Below are 22,464 nucleotides of genomic sequence, written 5' to 3'. Positions count from 1 at the left end.
ACAAAATTGCTGCAGCAGTTCCAGCCTTACATTTCCTTATGTTCCAGTTTCAGGGTGTCATGGTACTGCATCCACTTAGCTAAAACAAGACAATGCTTTCCAGGGTCTTCACTGAATGTTTCTGGTTAGGGTTGACCACAGAGACAACCATGTGAGATCTGGAAGGTCACGGTGGAGCAGTGGCCATCGTTACTCCTATAAGGTAGACGTGGGTCAGGCCAGCTTGTAGTCCCTGACGCAGCCTGTTGGTGAAAACAGCTGACTGGCCAGCAGCTTCAACTTCCCTGGAATCTCATTCCTCCCCTTCTCCAAATTCTGGGAAGGGGTGACAGCCAGTTTGCAAGGAGATCCCCACTTCTCCTACAGGTTATTCATAGCAAGGAGGATGGAGCTAGGAGAGCAACGTGGATGCCTGTGACCCACAAACTCAGGATCTTGTTGGGTTTAAGTTGCACCTTTCTTTCCTTCTGCATGACTATGACTTCAGGATTAGCACCAGAGATAGAAGAAAGAGCCAGACTGAGAAAAGTCTAGTATTCATAAAGGTGACAGGTCAAATCGCTTTTATGAATTTTTATCCTACATCATTGTAATGTTGCTCTGATTGGACTACATAGGTTTAGTGTTTATCCCTCAGCCAATCACTGAGGGCTGTAGCCAGTTGGCCCTTTGATTGGCTAGGCCGGGGTCACATGTTTTTTCTTTGGCACTTCACTCACATAATCAGGTGTGAGAGTGTGAGAGTCATTGCTCACCAGGTGAAATAGGAATTCTGGTAACTGGAAAATGTAAGTGCTGGAGAGGACAAAGCAATTTTCCATTAAAAATGTGAGGTGAGCCGGGCTCGGTGGCTCAGCCTGTAATCCCGCGCTTTGGGAGGCTGAGGTGAGTGGATTGCCCGAGGTTGTGGGTTCGAGACCCGCCTGGGCAACTTGGAGAGACCTCATCTCTACAATAAATAAAAAAAAATCAGCTGGGCGTGGTAGCGCGCGTCTATAGTTCCGGCTACTTGGAAAACCGAGGCGGAAGGATCGCTGCAACCCAGCAGGTCGAGGCTACGGTGGCCGGGAGTGGCCACTGCACTCCAGTCTGGACAACAGAGTGAGACTCCAATTAAAAAAAAAAAAAAAAAAAGTGAGGTGAGTTTAACATCTGCAGTATTTCCTGTGCTAGGAACCCAGTCTCCCTCAAGTATAACTGAAGAAGCTAAGTCTTCTGAGTCCTTCCCAGGAGACTGGGCAATGGGCTTGCTTTTCTACAACCTCTGCACTAAATCAAATGCTAAGTAAACAGAACTTCACAGGCAATATTGTATACTCTGCATATCACTTTATAAATTTCTAATGGCAATACAGAACTATCTAAAACCCCACCAAAACTACAAGTACTCCTGGCCTGGATTAGGGGTACATCTTCTGTGACTCTTTTTACTCTCTAGCAGGACTTATAACCTTGTAGATGAGCTTTATCTGTTGCCAGAAAGAAGCTAACGGAAAGAGAGGGACAGACGAGGAGTTCCCAGAATGCCTGATTGAAAAAACTGTCAAATTAGAATCCAGTGTCATGACCTGCTGGTGAAAAACACCATGGTAAATTTGTCTGTACATTTCCTGAATGAAATTAGGAAAGCAGGTCCAAGGTCAGTGGTATTTTCATCTTTCTTAGATATCTAACTTTTCATTTAAGATCTTTATTGCCTTTTTTGACTAAGTTAATTACCCCTAAATGCTGCCCAGAGGAAAGTAGAACAGCAATAGCAAACGAAGTGAATTAGATGATTCTAAAACATCACTGAGAAATAGGAGAAGATGAAAGGAATACCACTGACAAAGGTAGCCTGTTTGTTCTTTTTAAAAATATATTTATTAAGATATAATTCACATATCGTACAATGCACCTGTCTGTTCATTTTTTAAAATGAACATAATCATTTTTTTCTCAGCATATAGTTCCTGTTAAATGTTTATTTGTTCAATTATATTCATAATTTACTCTGCAAGGAGAAATGTTTTTCAGAAGGGAATATGACATTGTTATGTTTTTCAAGGTTGAGTGGAATGCTGTGGGATGTGGTAAAATGAGATTAGTGACCAAGGTTATTTGTGAGAGGAAAGCACTTGATATTACATTCCTAAAGCTATTTTCAAAAGGTCTCACTGATAGTCTGGAAGAAAAGAAATCTAATGACCTTCTTTCACACTCAGAAATCTTTGTATTTCTTTTCATTTTGATTGCTGATAAGTTACCTGTGCTCGAGGATAAGAGTCCAAGTTCTAGTGTGAGAACTGCAGATCCACTACATGTATTTCATTCACCAACCCTGGGTTCCTGCCTTGAACAAGGGTTTAAATTTCTCTTTAATGAGAGCTCTATTTTGACCACTTTGTATATTCAGTATTTATCTACTAAATAACTGAGTTACTGTGCTTCTCTGTTATCTGTAGCTTTGCTTTCCATGGTTTCAGTTACCCATGGTCATCCTTGGTCTGAAACTATCACATCACTACTCCTGTGCTTTGGGACCATTATTAAGTACAGTAAATGTTATTTGAACACAATCACTGGGATACTGCGACAGTCAGAGAACTGAGATGGCCACTAAATGACTAATGGCAATCTGGGCAGGATGGAGAGGAAAGTAGTGAGATTTCAACATGCTACTCAGGATGATCTGTAATTTAAGACTTATGGATTGTTATTTCCAGAATTTTCCATTTATGTCGCAATGCCTATCTCATTCACCTCACTTCATCTCATCATGTAGGCATATCATCCTACATCATCAAAAGAAGAAGGGTGAGTGTAGTACTATAAGATATTTTGAGAGAGAGACCACATTCACATAACTTATATCATTATACTTGTTCTATTTATTATTAGTTATTGTTGTTAATTTCTTACTGTGCTTAATTTGTAAATTATACTTTATCATAGGTGTGTATGTATGTAAGTATAGGAAAAGTTATAGTATATATAGCAGGGATCCTCAACCCCAGGCCACAGACTGGTCCGTGGCCTGTTAGTAATCAGGCCACACAGAAGGAAGTGAGCAGTAGGTGAGCTAGTGAAGCTTCATCTGTATTTACAGCCATTCCCCACTGCTCATATTACTGCCTGAGCTCCGCCTCCTGTCAGATCAGTGGCAGCATTGAATTATCATAGGAGTGTGAACCCTATAGTGAAATGTGCATGCGAGGGATCTAGGCTGCACACTCTTTATGCGAATGTAATACTTGATCTGAGGTAGAACTGAGGCAGTGATGCTAGTGCTGGGGAGTGGCTGCAAATTCAGATTACCATTAGCAGTAAAGTTTGCACAGAGACCATAATAAATCAGTTGCTCACAAAATAATATCAAAACCTTATCAGTGAGTGGCAAGTGAATTGACACATTTCAATTGTACAGCTACATCTGGTGACAGGCTTTAAGTCAGAATCCGACACTTATTTTAGTCCATTTGTGATCTGCCCATTATTTTATTTACCCCTTCCTTCCATGCCTCTTTTTTAAAAATAGTGAGATATATAATTATTTTGTCATGTATTACAATGTAATAGTAATAAAGTACATAATAAACGTTATGTGCTTGAATCATCCCCAAACCATCTCCCCTAATCCTAGTCCGTGGAAAAAATTGTCTTCCAAGAAATCAGTCGCTGATGCCAAAAAAAGGTTGGGGACTGCTGATACATAGGGTTCGGTGCTATCTGCAGTTTTGAGTATCCACTCAGGATCTTAGAATGTATCCCTTACAGATAAGGGGGACTACCGCAGTTTGTGAAGGCTGTCATAATAAAATACCACAGACTAAGTGACTTAAACAACATAAAATTATTTTCTTACAATTCTGAAAGCTAAATATAAAATCAAGATTTTGGCAGCGTTGGCTGTGAGGAAAGGATTTGTTCTGGCCTCTCTCCTCATCTTATAGATGACTATCTTTTCCTTATGTCTTTACACGGTCTTCCTCCATGGATACATCATGTCCTGAACGCCTCTTCATATTGGGTTACGGCCCACTGTAGTGATCTCATTTTAACGTAATTATGTCTTGAAAGATTCTATCTGTAGGTACCATCACATTCTCAGAGTCCAAGGGTTAGCACTTCAACATATGAATTTGGGGGAGGACACAGTTTAGTCCATAACAAAATGACTTGGTCAATTTTTATTTGTTTATCTACTGAAATCAACTACTTTGTTTAAATGAATTTTAAACAATTCTGCAATCAGCCACTTAAATTTTTTACCCTTTTGTTTCTCCATTACTGGGAAATCATAGATACCTGAGAATGGGGGAGGAAGGGCAATCCAGAGCCACAGAGTTATCAGAATTACATAGAAGTGGCCTACCTAGATAGCTGGTACTCTGTCACTACATTGCCCTTTGTCTTAGGCATGATAGATAGTCAAATTCTGTTTGTTGGTAAACAACATTGGTGTAGATAATAGAATTGTTACTTGATTTATGATGGGGTTAGGTTCCAATAAACCCATTGCGAGTTGAAAATATTGTAAGTCAAAATTTATAGAGTCAGGCATGGTGGTATGCACCAGTAGTTTCAGTTACTCAGGAGACTGAGATAGGAAGATTGCTTGGGCCCAGAGTTTGTCACCAGATTGGACAACATAGCAAAATCCTGTCTCTGAAAGAAAAACAATGGATTTAATACACCTATCAAACGTCATAGCTTAGCCTAGCCAATCTTAAATGTGCACAGCATCTTATGTTAGCCTACAGCTGGGCAAGATCATTTTAACACAAAGCTTATTTCATAATAAAATGTTGAATTTCTCATATAATTTACTGAGTGCTGCTGTACTAAAAGTGAAAAACAGTATAATTTAAGGGTACTTGAAGTATGGTTTCTACTGAATGAGTATTATTTTCTCTCCATTGTCAAGTCGAAAAATCATACTTTGAACCATCATAAGTTGGGAACAGTCTCTACATAGTTGTAGGTAATTTCCCACGGGCTTTCCTTGTTGTCACTATAAGATCTAAGTGCTGCAGAAAAGGAATGCTCTTTGGACAGATGGGGAATTATGAAGACAGTGTAAAACAGATTGTGGTTGCCCCTTTGATTTTTTTTTTTTTTTAAATTAGTGAATACTGAGATGACCGGGAAGCAAATGTCTCTTATGGAAAAATCAAATCAATGGGAGGCTTAGATCACTAAGACAGCCAGTGAGCCAAGCATCTGGGAAATTTGTCTTGAAGGGTGTTGAGAGTGGGAAAGAAAGACAGGGTTCTCTGGACTCCTGAGGAGACCCAGTAGCTCATTCTGAGCAGGATTTTAAAAGAAGAGGCTGAAAAACATCTCCACTGAGTATGGGAATTTGAAAAGAAGTTAAAAACTTTCTCCCAATTGTCATTTTTATGGTCTTTTCAGTGTATTTAGGGTAAAGAACCTTTCTTGGGTTGTCCAAGACTGAGGGGTTTCCTGAGACATAGGATTTTTTAAGTGCTAAAACCAGGAAAATCTTAGACCAACCAAGATAGTTGGCCCTCATAAGCACAAAACACTGAAGTCACTGTTGAAAGTCAAATTGGCAGCTGCAAAAGATAACACCTTAGAACATTATCAGGCACTTTGCACTGAGCTCAGATAATCACTAGTCAACCTGTGGGAAAGAAGCGACATGAGATATTTTTATAGGTGAAAGAAGTCATGGAAAGTGCCCAGAATGGGCAAGACTTAGAGTAAATAACAGGGTGCAAAAGTTGCTGGGGAACGACACCGAGAGCAAACCTTGCTAATTAAGATTCTGGTTGAGGGCCAGACCCGATACAACTCACACGACACTGATGTGGATAATTCTTGCAAGAATACCTGTAAATATGTTACTCAATACCAGTTTCTCTGACTACAAAACATTGAATTATTGACTTCATTCCATCAAAAAATAAATGCAGCAGTGAAAACAATTTGCAACTTTACATATACCTAGCAGCCAGTTTATGGAAAGGATAGTGATTTTTAAAAAATGTACAGAAACCAGTATTAAGCATATTCATCATTTAAATGAAATTTAAAACATGAAAAAAGTGTTAATTTTGGAGAGGAAGAAGGAGAGGGAGAGGGAGAGACAGAGGGAGAGAAAAAGTTATATGTCTAACTTTTTGTTCTTTGCAGTGTCCTTAGAAATCCACAGTACCTAGAACATGATAGTGACTTAATATGGATGCAGATTTTGCAGTAATCAACCAACTCATCAATTAGCATTTATGGAAGACTAATCTGTGCCAAGCCAGGTGCCATAAACTTGAGAAATGATACAAGTCTATTTAAACAGGTATTGATTAACTCTGACAATCCAATCAATGTCAGGCTCTTTTCCCTCTGCTTTAACTTTTCTTCTCTTTCTCTTCCTCTTTCCCCTCCTTTCTCCTTCTCATCCTCTTCTTTTATTTTTCTCACTGGCAGAAACGATAGACCTATTATTCTTAGAACAATATATAAAGCTACTACTTTCGAGAAAACGATGTCAAATAATCTATCTATCCTTATCAAAGCACTATGCATGGCGTGAGACATGACTAAAGAAAATCTTTCAAAGTTTTAGGCCATTTTCAATCTAGTGGAGGAGCTAGGCATGGAAGCAAATAATTACAGAATGGAAAGAAAAAACTAATTGATCAACCGTGGTTGAATTTACATGTAAAGAGAACTTGAATCAATGCTTACTATCTTAAAGTTTTCCAGACCATATTAAACAAGAAAAGTAGTGAGACCTGTTGTGCTTAGTGCAGTTCATTCCTGTTGCTCCCCTTGTGGTTTTGTGGTGTAACAGAGAAGCTTGTGTTAACTATAAATTGTTCTTTTTTTTTCACGTTTACACTTACCTAGACTAAAAGATCATTTGACAATTAATTTAGGCTGTCACACATAGTAAAAACAACAGATATGAAGACTTCCTCTCTGCTTCTGAAATTCCATTTTCCTCTGTCCTGGGAATGCAGAGTAAGCACAGTCAGCCAGCTTTCCTGCCTCCTCAGCCTTATTTGTATACGGATAGCTTCTGTATTATTTAAGAGCAAAAAACACCTTCAAATGGAAAGTTTCTGAAATCCTATGCAAGGTTCCTTATTCAATTACAGTGACAACTACATTAATGCACTCTTTGATTCTGGGAGGGCAAGGGGCACTTGGAACACAACATCTAAAGCTCGGGGTAAACTCAGGAATCTATCAGTAAGTTCTGACTCAGCAGAATTAGCTCAAGTTTACGGGCAGGGCTCTTACATTAATAAAAGAGATTGTATTTCCAAAACATTCCAGTGTTTTAAAAAAGTCTTAGAAGAATTACAACCCTAACTAAACAGTGCTCAAGTAGAGATGATTCTATCACTGAGTACTTCACACAGGAAAAAAACCTTGATAGAGGCCAAATGATAATTTAACTTTGAGAGAGTTGCTTCTCTCTTTAGTAAAAAGCAATATAAACTTTTTAATGATTGGGGATATAAAAATGAATACATTCTTGATATTGAATAAGGTAATTGAAAAGAATTGTTGGAGCATGGAAAGTCAATACATCAACCTAAAACACTCTAACCTATAAAACTGCAGAATATCAAAGAGCATCTGTGAAAAATTATCTAATATCATATATTAAGTAGGATTACATAAAATGGTCCATTCCAATCAGTCCACAGACTGTAGAGATTTTTAAATAGACATTTGAATGCAATACATTTTAAATATTTTTGTTTATTTTTAGAAACAATTTTATTTTTCATGTAAAACATACCTTTCATTGTTTAAAGTGCTTCACTGAAAGAATTTAATAGAATGTTTACTTTGAAATCTTGTTATTATCATGATGTTTCCTTTTGACAGTAATAATGGGTTGTATTCTATTTATGCTGCTTTTCGGGTGGGCTCCTGGACCAATACCATGATTTCCTGGAATGGTCTCACTGATGAAGCAGTTTTTGTGATTATCAGTCACATTCATCTTGGGTATAACTTTAACACCAATTGACCCGGAAAATATTTAGTAAGCTACTGAAAGTTCAGTCATAAGTCAGAAACTCTTACAGTTAAAGAAACCCATCTGATGGTCACCCAGATTTTATTTCAACAGCTTATTTTATTTATGTATATATGTTTTTGAGTCAGGGTGCCACTCTGTTGCCCAGGTTGGAGTACAGTGGTACAATCATAGCTCATTGTAGCCTCAAGCTCCTAGACTCAGGCTATCCTTCCACCTCAGCCTCTCCAACAGCTGGGACTACAGGCATATATCACCACGCCTGGCTAATTTTTTGATTTTTTGGAGAGATGAGATCTCACTCTGTTGCCTAGACTGATCTCAAACTTCTAGGCCCAAGTGGTCCACCTGCCTTGGTTTCCCAAAGTGCTGGAATTACAGGTGTGAGCAACTGTGCCTGGTCTTGTAGCTTATTCATTGAGAAACTCACCACCCAAAAAGATAGGTCATTCTATTTTTGAACAATTCTTTTATGAAGTTCTGCATATATTTAGGCCCACATCTACATTTTGCACCTTATTCATTCATTAATTCATCAATTAGGAAATGCTGAGTGCCCATTCTGTGCCGTGTGTGCTGGGGATAAAATAATGAATAAGACTCATTCCTTGCTCTCACAGATTTCACTGTCAGTGAAAGGAGTCAACTCTACTAACGAACTCCTACATGCACTTCCTTCAGACACTTGATGACAACTTTCATTCCCTCAAAACTTTAAAATACTTGCTCAATAGGCCACATACCTCAAGTCCCCTCATTTCAAATAGTTTCCAGATGCTTCACTGCATATGTTACTTTCAATATGCTTTGCCCATGTTCCTCTTCAAGTATTTGCACAAAACTAACCACAGTGTCTTGATGAGGTCTGTCCACAGCACACTTGCCCATTCAGTCATTTACTTGGAAAATTTATTTGGTTCCTGTTATGTGCCAGGCAAATGTAAATATATCCATAATTCCTGTCATTGAGAAGTTTTATGTTCTAAAGAAAGTTCCAAAATGATTAATTAGAGACAATTTCTTCTCTAATTGTGGGCAACGTAGTCCCATTAGTTCAGCCTGTGCTCTGAAGATAAGGAAATGGATTCTGATAGGCTTGTGGCTTAATTTTGTCTTATATGTTAATTTATGAACTTGTGGTCCCAGACAAAGGCCCAAATGCAGTAAAACTTACTGAGCTAAGCAAATGATCTGCAATTTAAGACCTCTGAGAAACAATGCAATTTACAAAATAATCAGGTGTTTTTATAGGTAAAAAGGAATGCTTGCCTATAAACCTCTCAAGGTTGTGGTAAGTTATAGTAAACTGATAGATTTCTAATCAGTATTCGTTTGAGAATACAAAAGTATAAATAAATATGTATGATGGAATCTGATATACTTACATGCTGTCACCATTGTGAATTAATGACATTTGTTTTGTTTCCTCCTTCTTTTCTCAAGTGGTGGCAGCTTCTGAATCTGTAACACTGACCTATCAGTGATATCTTGGATATAAATATCTCTTCTCTGCCCTCCCAATCCCTTTAACTGGAGGAAGTTTGCTCTCTACCTTCCTGTGTTAAGTCTCTTTATTTTGAGAATAGTTCATACCTGTAATACAAAGAGAACTAGTGAACAAACTAGTTTTTGTCATTTGTTCACTTACACAATTACTCATATTATTTTATTTATCCATTAAATTTTGAAAATAGGCCAAGTGTGGTGGCTTATGCCTGAAATCCCAGCACTCTGGAAGGCTGAGACATGAGGATTGCTTGGGCCCAGGAGTTCAAGTCTAGCCTAGGCAACGTAGTAAGATCTCATCTTTACAAAAATAAAAAATTAGCCAGGCATGGTGTCGTGCACCTGTCGTCTCAGCTACTTGGGGGCCTAAGGCAGAAGAATCACCTTAGTTCAGGAGGCTGAGGTTGTAGAGCCATGGTCCTGCCACTGTACTCCAGCCTAGGTGACAGAGTGAGAACTCAAGTTTTTAAAAAAATTAAATAAAGTTAGCGCCTGGTTCATGTTTAGAACTCGGTTAGCTTCTGTAGAATGGATGCATAAATTGTTGAGGACCCAGTCAACCAACCCTGTTTCTTCATAGATTAAGATATTCATCTGCTTAGTAGGCAAGACCAAGACCAGGGTTTCTTGCAGCTGGAAGAAGCTATAAGTCTGTGATGGAGACACGATACCAACAGTGTCAGGACATCACAAAGGGTATCAGTCTAACGGATGGCAAGCTGGCTATACCTTTGACATGATCCTGGCTTCTCAAGTGATTAGCAAGTGTCATGATGCAGTGCCATTAACAGAGTCAGATGGATTTTAGTGTTCCTTTGAGACTTTCTCATGAACATTTTGAAGATGCTTCATATTGCTGCATAGTATATATTGGTATTGATTGGTCTGTGCCTGTGGCTTCCTTGTTATTAGCTCAGTCACTACTTGGAAATGGCTCTTCCCATGACTGGTTTATGACAATCTTCCAATCCTTCTAGCGTGATGGAGAAAAAGACACAGGGACTCAGGTGGTGAGCAGAGTGGCCAAGTTGATAGGACAGGCAGCTTGTCATTTCCAGGGTGATACATTTGCAGGTAGCCAAGGTTTTGCAGAATGAAAATTATTGTATATATCTATTGGTAAATATTGTTTTGCATATGTATTTTATATATTACACACTTGCATTTTGGGGAACTAGATAAGCAGAGATTGAGAAACAAGTATGCAAACACAGAGGCATTTTCAGTACTCAAAGAGAAAGGAACAACAAGGAAAACAGAAACCAGACAAGAAGGAATTTGGGCAGAACTAAAACAGAAGCTTGTCGTTACTGGTTAGCACTAGAGCCTTAGTAAGAAGGAGTTGAAGGCTCCCAAGTAATTTTAGAAACCTGATATAAGCAGTTGCAAGGAAATATTTTCATGTCAAATTTAACTCTACAATACTGTGAGTGTGGTAGGTTGAGTTTTCTAAACCTCCTCATGACAGATTCAAGAAACTTAACCTCTTCTTAGCATGTGTTGTGTGTCAAAGTTTAAATAATGAAAGGGGTCTGTTTTACCAGTGTAAATCACAGTGAAGAGCTGATGAACATATCCTATACCATGATACATAAACGATCTGAGGGCAAATATGGATATTCATGGAAAATGTTTAATTACATATTAGATATTGTGCCCTGAGACCAGCCCATGTAGAATTTGTTCCTTTTCAATGTTCGAGATCTGAGGCTACTGGGTCCCTATCCATCTCCAGAGTCCATGATATAAAGGATGACTGACAATCCATGTTGCAAAGCCAAACAAAAAAAGAGGCAGACTCTTGGTGGAGGGTGACTGGGTACCAAGGCTGAGGGTCTGTGGATGAGGAAGATGAGAGTTCAAGACCCCTAGTGATGCTTTATCTTGATTTCAGAGTTGGCCATGTGATGCACTTGAAGCATCCAGGACTAATGTTCTTTGTTACTGTAGCAGTTGGTTAGGGCCACCATCACAAGGTACCACAGACTTGGTGGCTTAAACAACAACAAAAAATATTTTCTCTCAGTTCTGTAGACTAGCAGTTCAAAATCAAGGGACTGTCAGACTTGGTTTCTCCTGTGATCTCCCTCTTTGACTTGCAATTGGCTTCCCTCTTGGTGTATTTATACCTATGTACGAAGTCTGACAATTAAGTTTGTGAACTCATTCTAGGAAAAAATAGTGTTATATACCTTGTTGCTGTATGTCATTTTGGTCACCTTTGAAGTACTCCTCTTGGGAAGATAGGCACTGTTACCAACACCTAGTCCACCCGTCAAAGCAATTTTGGAACTCGTTTTCTGGAATCGCCATCGGAGCTATTGTAGTATTACTTCTGATGTCCTGAATGTCAGCAAAATGTCTTCCTTTCAATATTTCCTTTATATTCAGGTATAGAAAGCAGTCATTGGGGGCCAGATCATGCGAGTAGGATTGGTGTTCCAATACAGTTATTTGTTTACTGGCTAAAACTCCCTCACAGACAGTGTTGCATAAGCTGATACATTGTTATGATGCAAGAGCTCCTTCAGGACCATTTTTGCACACACCTTTCTCATGCCGATATTTTCTGTTAAGATTTTCCTGTTTCTCTTTTTGATGTTTATTTGGTTTGCTTTGCTTCTCACAGTCAACCGATGATTTTGATGCTCAGTTTGACAACGTCTGCGATGTTTTTGTCAATTCTGTTCATTACTGGTCATCCTGACATCACTTCATCAGTGACACTATCTCTTCCCTCAGAAACACGTTTACTCCATTTGTACACTGCCATTTTCTTCATGGCACTACCCTCATAAACTTGGACTAACATGTCCCTGATTTCACTTCCTGTTTTGACAAGTTTAACAAGAAATTTAATGTTTGTTCTCTGCTTTAATTGAAGTTCTGACATTCTCATGATGCAAACAAAAACATGCAACAGCAATCATGAATGCCACTCAGCAAGATTCCTCCACATGTCAACATGAACACAGCCGTGAGACACTGATACACCAAGGTTATGAAACTTTAGTGTGTTGTTTGTACAATGCTACTATTATAAGTGCATGATGGCAAGTTCATGAGCTTGATTGTCAGACCTCGTACACCATTCACACTGCTTGTGTTTCTTCCTCCTTTCAGAAGGACACCAGTCAGATTGGATTAGGGTACCACTCTAATGACCTCATTTTAACTTAACTACTACTTTGTAAATCTTATCTCAAAATGCTGTTATGTTCTGAGGTGCTAAGGCAACTTATAAAGTCTTGTCATAAAACTTCAACTTATGAGTCTGAGGACATAATTTAGCTTATGGCATTACCATGTATAACATTCAAAAGACAAGTTAAACACAGGAGAGCAGATATGTCCAGATCCCAGAACATTCTCCAGACACGGAATATGTTATGTGGCTAATAGATGGAACATTCATTATGGACCATACTGGCCTCCATTCCTGTCAGGGACATGTGACTGGGGTTATAGTAGCACACACAGAATCACTAGTCTCAAGCACAGATTATGACAAGCTTATCTAATTTTTTATTGCCTGCATACAGTGCTGACTTATGCACATTTCCAGATACTGTTACATGCATCTAGAGTAGGTTGGCCCTAATTTCAGAATTTCATCCAAGTATCTACAGCCAAATGGCCCACGTCAGATGATGAGCAGTCTCCTGTGGAGAATACTGTCTTCACATGGCTTATTCAGAGTGGGCTACGCATTTACCTTTTTTATTTGACAATGAGAAAGGCAAACCTCTAACTGGCCTTTTGTTGCAGTACTCAGTAATGGATGCTATCCATGAAAATTGAGGCAAATTAAAAGGCTAGATGCCTGCAGTTTGAAACAGCACTTATTTTGGAACAACCCACTGTTGTGAGAATCAAATGAAGTAATGTAAGCAAAAGTGATTTGTAAAACTCTTAAATGGTGTGCACATATGAGTCATCATCTTGTAGTTATTTTAGCCCCTCCGGTGGTACTCCTGGAGTTTGTTTAGTATTTGAATGAGTTAGAGACCAGCACTCTTATTGATCTTTCTAACTTTCAGACTTTCTTATTCATCTTTTCACTTACTTGTAAAAATCAGTACCGTACATTTTACATAGTATGACAGACAAGTTCCGGAGAAACATGCTTCAAGAAGCCACTCAGTTATTAAAATTACTTATCTGATTGCTTATATTCTAGTTACACAAAGCAAGCATGGGAAATTAAAAATTTGTGTCAAAAGTAATAACATGCCTTGGGGGCTAGTTTGTCAGACTAAAAGCATGAGTAATGCAGCAGGTCAGAATGCAAAATAATTTGTCGTTAAGGGGAAGATGTTTGAGAGAACTCCAGTGGCAGGTAGCGGATTTGTTAGGACGCTTTGTTGGGTGACAGGATTTCAAGGGAGAGGAAGGAGAAAAGTTCCACTGGTATTGCCTCAAGCTAAAACTTGGAGCTGGGCTTAGAGATGATAAAGAGACTATGTAAGCACTGAAGATGAAGGCAGCTGAAGACAACAGTGTTGGGAAGACAGAGGCAGTGAGTGAACGGGCAGATACCCCAGTGGCTGAGAAGGACTGGAATCCACGAGCATCTGGAATTCTCTTCCCTTCTCTGGTGGGCCTCCTTTATCCTGGACTCCTACATTTTATAGTTTGGTTCTTTGTGTGTAAATACTTGGTTTTGTTTATAGCTCCACTTCAATTTTATTATGTCAATTTTTCATTTTTATTTAAGAAGTATGCTACCTGCCTTAAAAATGATAAAATACATAATTTAAAATATACCCTAGTCTTTGCCTTGTAGGAATCTGTTAATTAAATATGTGTTTTTCCTTCCTAGTCATATCTTATGCTTATACTTGTCATGTGCCCTAACACCTAAGGATGTAATTTATATATCTAAAGGTAACACTTTCTAACTAAAAATTAAAACAAAAACACAATGCTAAATGAAGAGATTGAGGTAAAATAGACTCATTTAATAGGTATCCCTTCTTATACATTTTTAAGCATATAAAATTATTGCCTATTATCTGGAATTGCATGCACACATATGTATTAAAAGTATACAAGACTTGCATAGGGGAAGTGCATGACCATTTCAAGAGAGTAATCACATTTAGAGAGAGAAATAAACAGGTGAGTAGAGCTCTATGTGTTTTCATGTTTTAGTTTTTTGTAAATGGAGCTTTGAAACATGCAGCAAAGTATTAATATGTGATTAATATACTTTTGCACATGGATGCTTGTATTAACACTGTCTGTGTTGTATACTTTGCTAAATGTTTAAAATACTTTGTAGGTAAAAATGAATTAAAAATGTAATCAAACAAAGCCTAAACCCATGTTTTCTGCTAAGAACTTCTTCACCAGCAAAATCTTAAATCACTCACAACTAATCTCTTCATTTAGTAGTTGAGAAATACTCTTTCATTTGACATTAGGTAGTAAGATGCTACTTTTAAGACAATAAGTTGTTTGTTACTGCTTTATAAAGGATAACTCACATGTTATGAAGAAAGTATGCAAGGGTCTGAGGAACTTTAAAATTGCTATCGTTTTTGCTAAAACATTAAAATTGCACAAATATTCCATAAATGAATTACCTCCTATGGGAGAGACATATTGTAGTCAAAGAATTCCAGAAGCAAGATCAGATCAATGGGTTCTAGCTCAGGTCAGCTAAGAGTTTAGCCACGGACAAGTCAGCTAACCTCCGTGGGTTTCCACCTCTAGTTCTATAAAATGAAAGCAACATTATTCCTAGCCCTGTGTCCTCTCAACATGTGACAACGTAGCAGAGTGTGACAACATAGCAGGTTTGGAAGTCAGACTGGGTCATGTAACAGCAGTTATTGTCCCTATTTGCCGGGGTGCTTGTGAAAGCTGAATAAAATCATATAAACACAGTCTTAGAATAGTGCCCCGCGAATGTAAAATGGCTTGGCTCTTCTAATTGCTATTACAAGATGCTGTGATTTCATATGCTCAGAACCATGCCAAGTTTGTGGAAACTTATAATACCAAGGGCATTATTTTAGTTTATCACTTCTGAAGTTGTTTCCTATTGTTTAATTGCAACCCAGGACCGAAAAGACACATATACTTTAGTCCTGGACCTCGAAGAGTTAGTGATGTAGTTGAGATACAAAAGGCAAAGTACATGAGATATTACTAATCCATGTGGCCTCTAAGAAGAATAGAATAGTGATGTTCATCCTTAGCCTACAGGAGGAAGTCAAGGATGGGTAAAGAATGATTAAATGAATAACGTGGAAGACTTCAGATTAAAAATCATTAAAAAATGATTAAATAAATAACAAGGAAGACTTCAGATGGGTAAAAAATGATTAAATGAATAACATGGGAACCCAGCTAAAACTCAGTGGTCATTGTTTTCTTAGTAGCCTCTCAGTCATTCTCAGTGCTAACTAATGGAATGGAATAACAAAGTCTTAAGTGATTTCATCACTAACAAGGAGAGTTCTGGGTTATGAGAAGAATCTGCTTAATTTACAACCTGGAGCATGGATTGATAACTTCTGTCTTGAGCAAGAAGTTTATGTGCCAAACCTTGCATTCCTCTACATGAAAATATGAATTCTGTTTTTTGGTTTTTTTTTTAGCTGAAATATTGTTTCCAAATAAGCTATTTACTTTTTAATCCTCTTTGCCAGGAATCCCTCTGCATGCTGTTACTGATCTCTTGCCCAATGAAGCAATACACTTGGTCTTGTGCATCTTAGGGTGAACCAGGAGGACAATTTAGTCCTAAAAAAAAAAAAAAAAGGAAAGTCAACTTTGAAGTCTTGAGCAGAGGCTTACACTACTGTCTAGAATGGTCAGTGCCTTCCCTCTAGAGGAAGCTTACCTTAGAAGGCTAGCCATTAGGTCCTTTCAGAAATTAGGTTCTGCAAGAGTTTATCTGTGGTCTCCCTGGCTAACTGGACAGTGAGGCAGTGAGGTGAACTGCCGTAAGCAAAGTTTCACAGGCAAGTGGATCTGAGTTGGCCTCTGCCTTCTACAAGTTACTGAGATTATCGTGGCAAATTACTTAGCTTCTTTGAGATTATTTTCTTATTTGTAAAATAGAATAAAACTAAACCTACCTTTTGAATTATTGTAAGGATTAACATGATAATTGATGTAAAAAGTACTTAGCAAACTAACTACTCAGGTAAGGTATGTGTATGTTGCACATAATTCAGCATGACTACATTAGTTCCCATGCTTTTGCCCTTACTTTTCTTTCCATAAAGTAAAACACAGCATTTTAAAATAGTGATTTTAATGTTTACTTAAAAATTTTTTTTTTATTTTAAAGATGTGGGGTACAATTCAGGGTTAGGTATTCAAATGGTCATTGTACAGGTAAAGTTTGGGACTAACTTTGGTCCCCACTTCACCTGGTTTGAGATCAGGTACGCTTATGGATGAAGTGTGCCCCCCACCCCTGGCAGTTTCCCACTATTGCCAATCCCTTTCTTGTAGTATTATGATAATTGTTCAGGATCCACTTATGAGTGAGTACATGTGGTACTCAGTCCTTTGTTTCTGTGATAGATCACTCAGTATTATAGACTCTAAGTTCATCCAAGTTACTGTGAAGTTAATAATTTTGTCCTTCTTTATGGCTACATAATATTCCATTGTGTATATGTACCACATTTTTTAATCCAGTTCTCTTTCGATCGGCATCACGGTTGGATCCATGTTTTTGCTATTGTAAATAACGCTGTAATAAACATGTGTGTGCATGTATCTTTTTCATAGAGTGATTTGAGTTCCTCTGGGTATATTCCCAGTAGGGGGACTGTGGGGTCGTATGGAAAGTTGATTTTTATATCTTTTAGGAATCACCAAACTGTTTTCCACAGAGGTTGTACTAGTTTACACTCCCAGTAACAGTGTAGAAATGTTTCCTTTTCCCCGCATCCTCTCCAATCTGTTGTTTTTTGAATTATTGCTGATGGCCATCCGGACTGTAGTTAGGTGGTATCTCAGTGTGATTTTAATTAGTTTTATTCTGTAGAAAATATAAAGAGGAAATTCAAGTCTCAAACAATTGAAATACAAACTCAAGACTCAAGTTGGTCAAAAGAGAGGAGGCTGCTGTGAGCAGAGCAGAGTCACACACATGTTTCTTTCTGTCAACCCAGCTGTCACATAGGTATGGTGGCTGCTTCCCCAGTCCACACTATGTTACGCGCATTTATTGACATTTTGTTTCTGTGAGGATCACAGCATGTATTTGCTAATAATCATGAGCATTTCATTCTAACATCTACGTTTTTGTTTTGTGGTTGCTCACTTTTCACATTTTCTTGTTATTTGATGTAAAAGTGTTTCAGGTGAAGAGGGTTATGAATGAATTGAGTCATGTGATCTCAGTCCTCTGGTTCAGAATCCGAACTTAGTGTTTTCCTTTTTGGTCCCACACTAATAATTTTATTCACCTGAGTTGTCTCCTATCAAAAAACTAATCAAGTCTTTAAAACTTTTTTGTCAGTGATCTAACACAGATACAAAGAACTAAGTACCACATGTTCTCACTCGTAAGTGAAAACTTGAACATCTATCATAATACTGCAGGAAAGGGATTGGCAGTAGCGGGACATTGCTGGGGAGAAAAGGAGGAGGGAGCACATAAAATAAATAAGGGTGACTGATCCTAATCCAAGTGAAGTGAAGTCCAATGGGAGGCCCCGAGTTCACCTGTATGTAAACCACTTATGTACTCAATCCTTATTTGCACCCTACATCTTTAAAATAAAATAAATTAAAACTCTTTCATTTTCTTTTGTGTTGTCTTTTTTTTTTTGAGTTGGAGTCCCACTCCATTGCAATCCACTCGCCTCAGCCTCCCGGCCTCCCAAAGTGCTGGGATTACAGCCTGAGCCTGTGTTGTCTTTCATAAGGAAACAGAAACAAGAGCACTGTTTTGGACTGAAAGAAAGTCTCATGGAACAGATTTCTGCTTTTCTATCATTGTCCTCTCTGTATTCTCAGTGTGACCTTGGTCTCAGAAGAGATGTCTTGAATGCAATTCTTCTGAGAGTAGCCCGAACATCTGATAACTGCCACATTACTGAGGCATTTCTGGAACTCAAGCATTCTGACTTGGCTTCAAACACCACAATATAACCAGACCCCTTCCTTAAAAAACCCTCCTGAGACCATATGTGGCTAAAGAGAGTAAGGGCATATTGTATATTTTCTAATGTACTGTTAACAGCTAAAGGTAATGGGACTAAATTCCACAAGGTATTCCTAATTTTACCAGTGGCTTTTTTTTTTTTCTTCTTCTGTGTATCTAGCTGTCTTAATCAGAGAAATAACTCAAGTCTGTTAAACATTAACTATATGCCAGACATTCCTATCACGTGCCTGGACATTTATAGTACCTACCTATATGAGGTGTAGGTACTATTATATGTGCTTTACCAGTGAGGATACTGAAACACAAAGAGATTAAATAATAGCTTATTGTCACACAATTTGTAAAGTTAAGTGGTAGGCTATGGAATCAAGCTTGAGCCTTTGGATTGTAACTCAGCCCAACCACATTCAGAGACACACATTCACACAAAAGCTTTCACATATAGGCGAAGTTTGGGCCTCCCATTGGACCTCATTCACCTGGATTAGGATTAGGCATCCTTACTGATGTTACGTCCAAAGTTGCTGTTGCTTCCAAATGCCACTGGATTGTGTGAACAAGGTAGTTTTGAAAAGGGGGCTCCCAGCTCAACTACCAGCTCCATTTAGAAAAACAGCCTCGGTCGGGCTCAATGACTCAGCCTGTAGTCCCAGCACTTTGGGAGGCCGAGGTTAGTAGACTGCCTGAGCTAACGTATTCAAGACCAGCCCCGGCAACTTGGAGAGACCTCATCTCTACAATAAATTTTTTAAAAATTAGTCAGGTGTAGTGGCACACACCTGTAGTTTCGGTTACTTGAAAGGCCGAGGTGGAAGGTTCACTGGAGCCCAGCAGGTTGATGCTGGGGTGACTGTGAGTGTGCCACTGTACTCCAACCCGGGTGATAGAGTGAGACTTCAACTCAAAAAAAAAAAAAGGAAAGAAAAGAAAAGAAAAACAGCTTCACCTCAGCTCCATTTATGTTAGTGTTTCTCATGTGCAATGAAGCTCCCAACTCTCTTTCAACCTCAGATGACTGCAGGCATTATTAGAAAAGGCACAGATGATATTAGGCTACTGACTGGGGACTTACTATAAGAAGATTACTTTCTGAAGTTATTACAAGTTTCCTGGCATGTACTAGATACGCTTACTATTTTAATGCCCAATTATCTTTTTAAGATTCATTTTTTTGGTAGATAAATAGCAAGCTGCAACAGAGAATATATAATTTTACTTTTTTCAATGTATCTATTTCATCATGTATATATAAGGATAGACAACATGCTTTGGTTTTAGTACTAGAAAAGAACAACAAGAATAACTTTAATTGCAGAAATATGTTTTGTGTAAGCAAGTCACAATAGAGAAATGAAAAAGGAAAGTGTGAATCTGAAATACTTAGAAGAAACTTCTTTTTCACCCTTATTTGCTAATAGTCAATAAAATGAAAGGGCTCTTCTAGGTATAACTCAGAAAGAAAAGAATAGTGATAGCATTCATCCCATAAGAAACATCTAGTTAATGGTAATGGAGAAAGTTACTTCATCATTGAAAACATTTTCTCCTTTTCTTGTGACATAATGCAATACCTTTGATTTTTTTTTTTTAAGAGAAATGTGAATTAATGAAAACAATTGTCTCTTTCCTCAAATTCTGCCTGGAAACTATGCCAAGGTATGAAATGTTCTTCTGGGCTATAATTACTTTCAGTGAAGTTAATTATCATCCTACCTTACAAGAGCATGGGACTGACAGGGCACTTGGAAAGTTCCTATTTCCTGTTTTTTTTTTTTTGCTCAATAGATTTATAGGTATTTTCACATCATAAAACATCTAAGCGAACACTTCAGAATATGCCTTAAATAATCTGTAACTGCTACATATATGGAGACCTGCACCTATCCCTCTCTTTGAATACAAATAGCATAAATTGTTATAGCTGAGGATGAAATCCCAAGAATGTGGGATGTACCATGAAGGGACAAGAAATGAAACAAGCAAGGGAAAACTAACAAAAACCAAGAAGTTGTAACTTCAACAACTTCAGAAAAGGCAGCATTATGAACAGACTCGCATCTTAGAAAAACCACTTTTTTGTCACTGTGAAAATGTTACTGTAAATAACTAAGGAAATCATATTTATATTATATATTACATTAGTTGACAGCATTTGAGTCAAAGCTGACATAGTGGAAGTGGGTTGTGTTTAACCCCTCTTTATAATATATTTGCATTAATAACTAAAGAAAAAATGAGCTGCACTCAAATATGATAATAAACTACCTCCAGCAAAAATCACAAATAAAGAATCACTCATCTTCTGATTGGCCTCTTCAGAGAGTTCCAGAGTCCTCTGGCTTGTGCATTTCGGCATCTGACATATAGGAGTGAAGCCTAGAGATAGGTTCAGAGTGTTCTTCATGATGGAGGACACGCGGTTTGAGAGAGAATGAAGAAAATACGTATGTAGGCAGTTGAATTGAGTAAAAAATACAGGAAATGTCAGCTACCAACTAAAAAAATCTTTTATCTTTATTACCATGATTACAATACATCAGTAGGAATCATTATCTTAACTTTTAAATGATAAAAGAGATGTCAAGAGGGGTATGTGGCTTAGGAAGTATTCAACAAAGATAAATTTACAAATAGATCTTTATCTGAAGTTATAAAAATAAGAATTGGGTCAAAAGCATTGAGCTGTTTTCTCAATACTGGTCAATTTAGTTCAGTATTGACCCTACATATACTAAAATGTCTGCTCTAAGAAACAGAGAATTAAACTCTGAAAAATTTTCTGCCATGTTGTGATGAACATGGCAATAATAACAATAATGACGATGAAGATGATAATGGTGGCAATGATTTAGTTTTCTTTACTGGCAGTTGTGTCACTTTGTTTTCTGCTATTAACAAATCCTAAGAAATAAAGTATAGAAGGAACTAAATATAAGAAGTTGATTCCAATCTGCTAATGATTTAAGGAACTAAGTGAACTCATTCATTTTCTTTCTTTAACTTTATTAAGAATTTGAGGATCAGAAGAGATTAAAAAACCATTTGTTGGACACAGAGTTTCAAGGCATCTTGCTTCATACACTTAATAGTTTACTATATGTTTCTCATGTATTGAATGTCCCTTAAAGTAACTTGTTCTTTGGAGCTCAGTCCCTAAATTGATAGGGACCATAAGAAGGGACAGTAAGAAGGAGTAAAATGAAGTGACTCAATAATACTGAAATCTGTTCCTAGGTTGATTACTTCCTTGCTTTTGCTCAGCAGCTATATAGACTTCCTGGATTAGACAGACATCTTTTCAGAAGGGCAAGGGATACATTTCTTCCAATCAACTTTCTCCTCTGCCACCAGAAAGATGAAAAGGCACACTTAAAACACCCAGGGCCTAGGTCTGTATCACATGTCTTCTTGCTTGTGTGTTTCTTTATATGACTTCAGAATCTGACTAGATATAATTAAATCAAATTGAATGCCATATAAGTTTGATCACTCCATGGTGCCAATGTCCTCTGGTAATATCTTAGGCTTAGATTTTGTGAGACAGGTGTCAAAAATCTGACATAGAAATATCTATTTTTTTTGCTTTTTGGATGCATTTTTTATGTCTGCTCATTTTCAGCCCAGAATGGAACTTTCCTTTTGGTTTGTTATTAAACTATTATAGAACAATGTAAGTAGTCTCTTTGCCTTGGTCCCAAAATACCAAGGTAGTTAAATAGTATGACTTATGATCTAAAAACTGTTTAAATGATTAGGATGTATTTAGGATTCTGCTGAAAATAACTCAAAGTAAAAATGTGTGGCTGTTCATGGTACT

The 22,464-nt window shown here is 37.7% G+C and overlaps 1 pseudogene; it reads left to right on the top strand.

Moving 5' to 3' along the window:
• The first annotated feature begins 13,982 nt into the window (after positions 1-13,982).
• Positions 13,983-22,464, top strand: part of LOC103270897 — a 33,213-nt pseudogene continuing 24,731 nt past the window's right edge.

The sequence above is a fragment of the Carlito syrichta genome, unplaced genomic scaffold (genome assembly GCF_000164805.1).
Source record: "Carlito syrichta isolate Samal-C Ts95f unplaced genomic scaffold, Tarsius_syrichta-2.0.1 Scaffold310671, whole genome shotgun sequence".
NCBI lineage: Eukaryota > Metazoa > Chordata > Mammalia > Primates > Tarsiidae > Carlito > Carlito syrichta.
The sequence above is the reverse complement of the archived record's forward strand: the minus strand, read 5'-3'. Positions and strand labels throughout refer to the sequence as shown.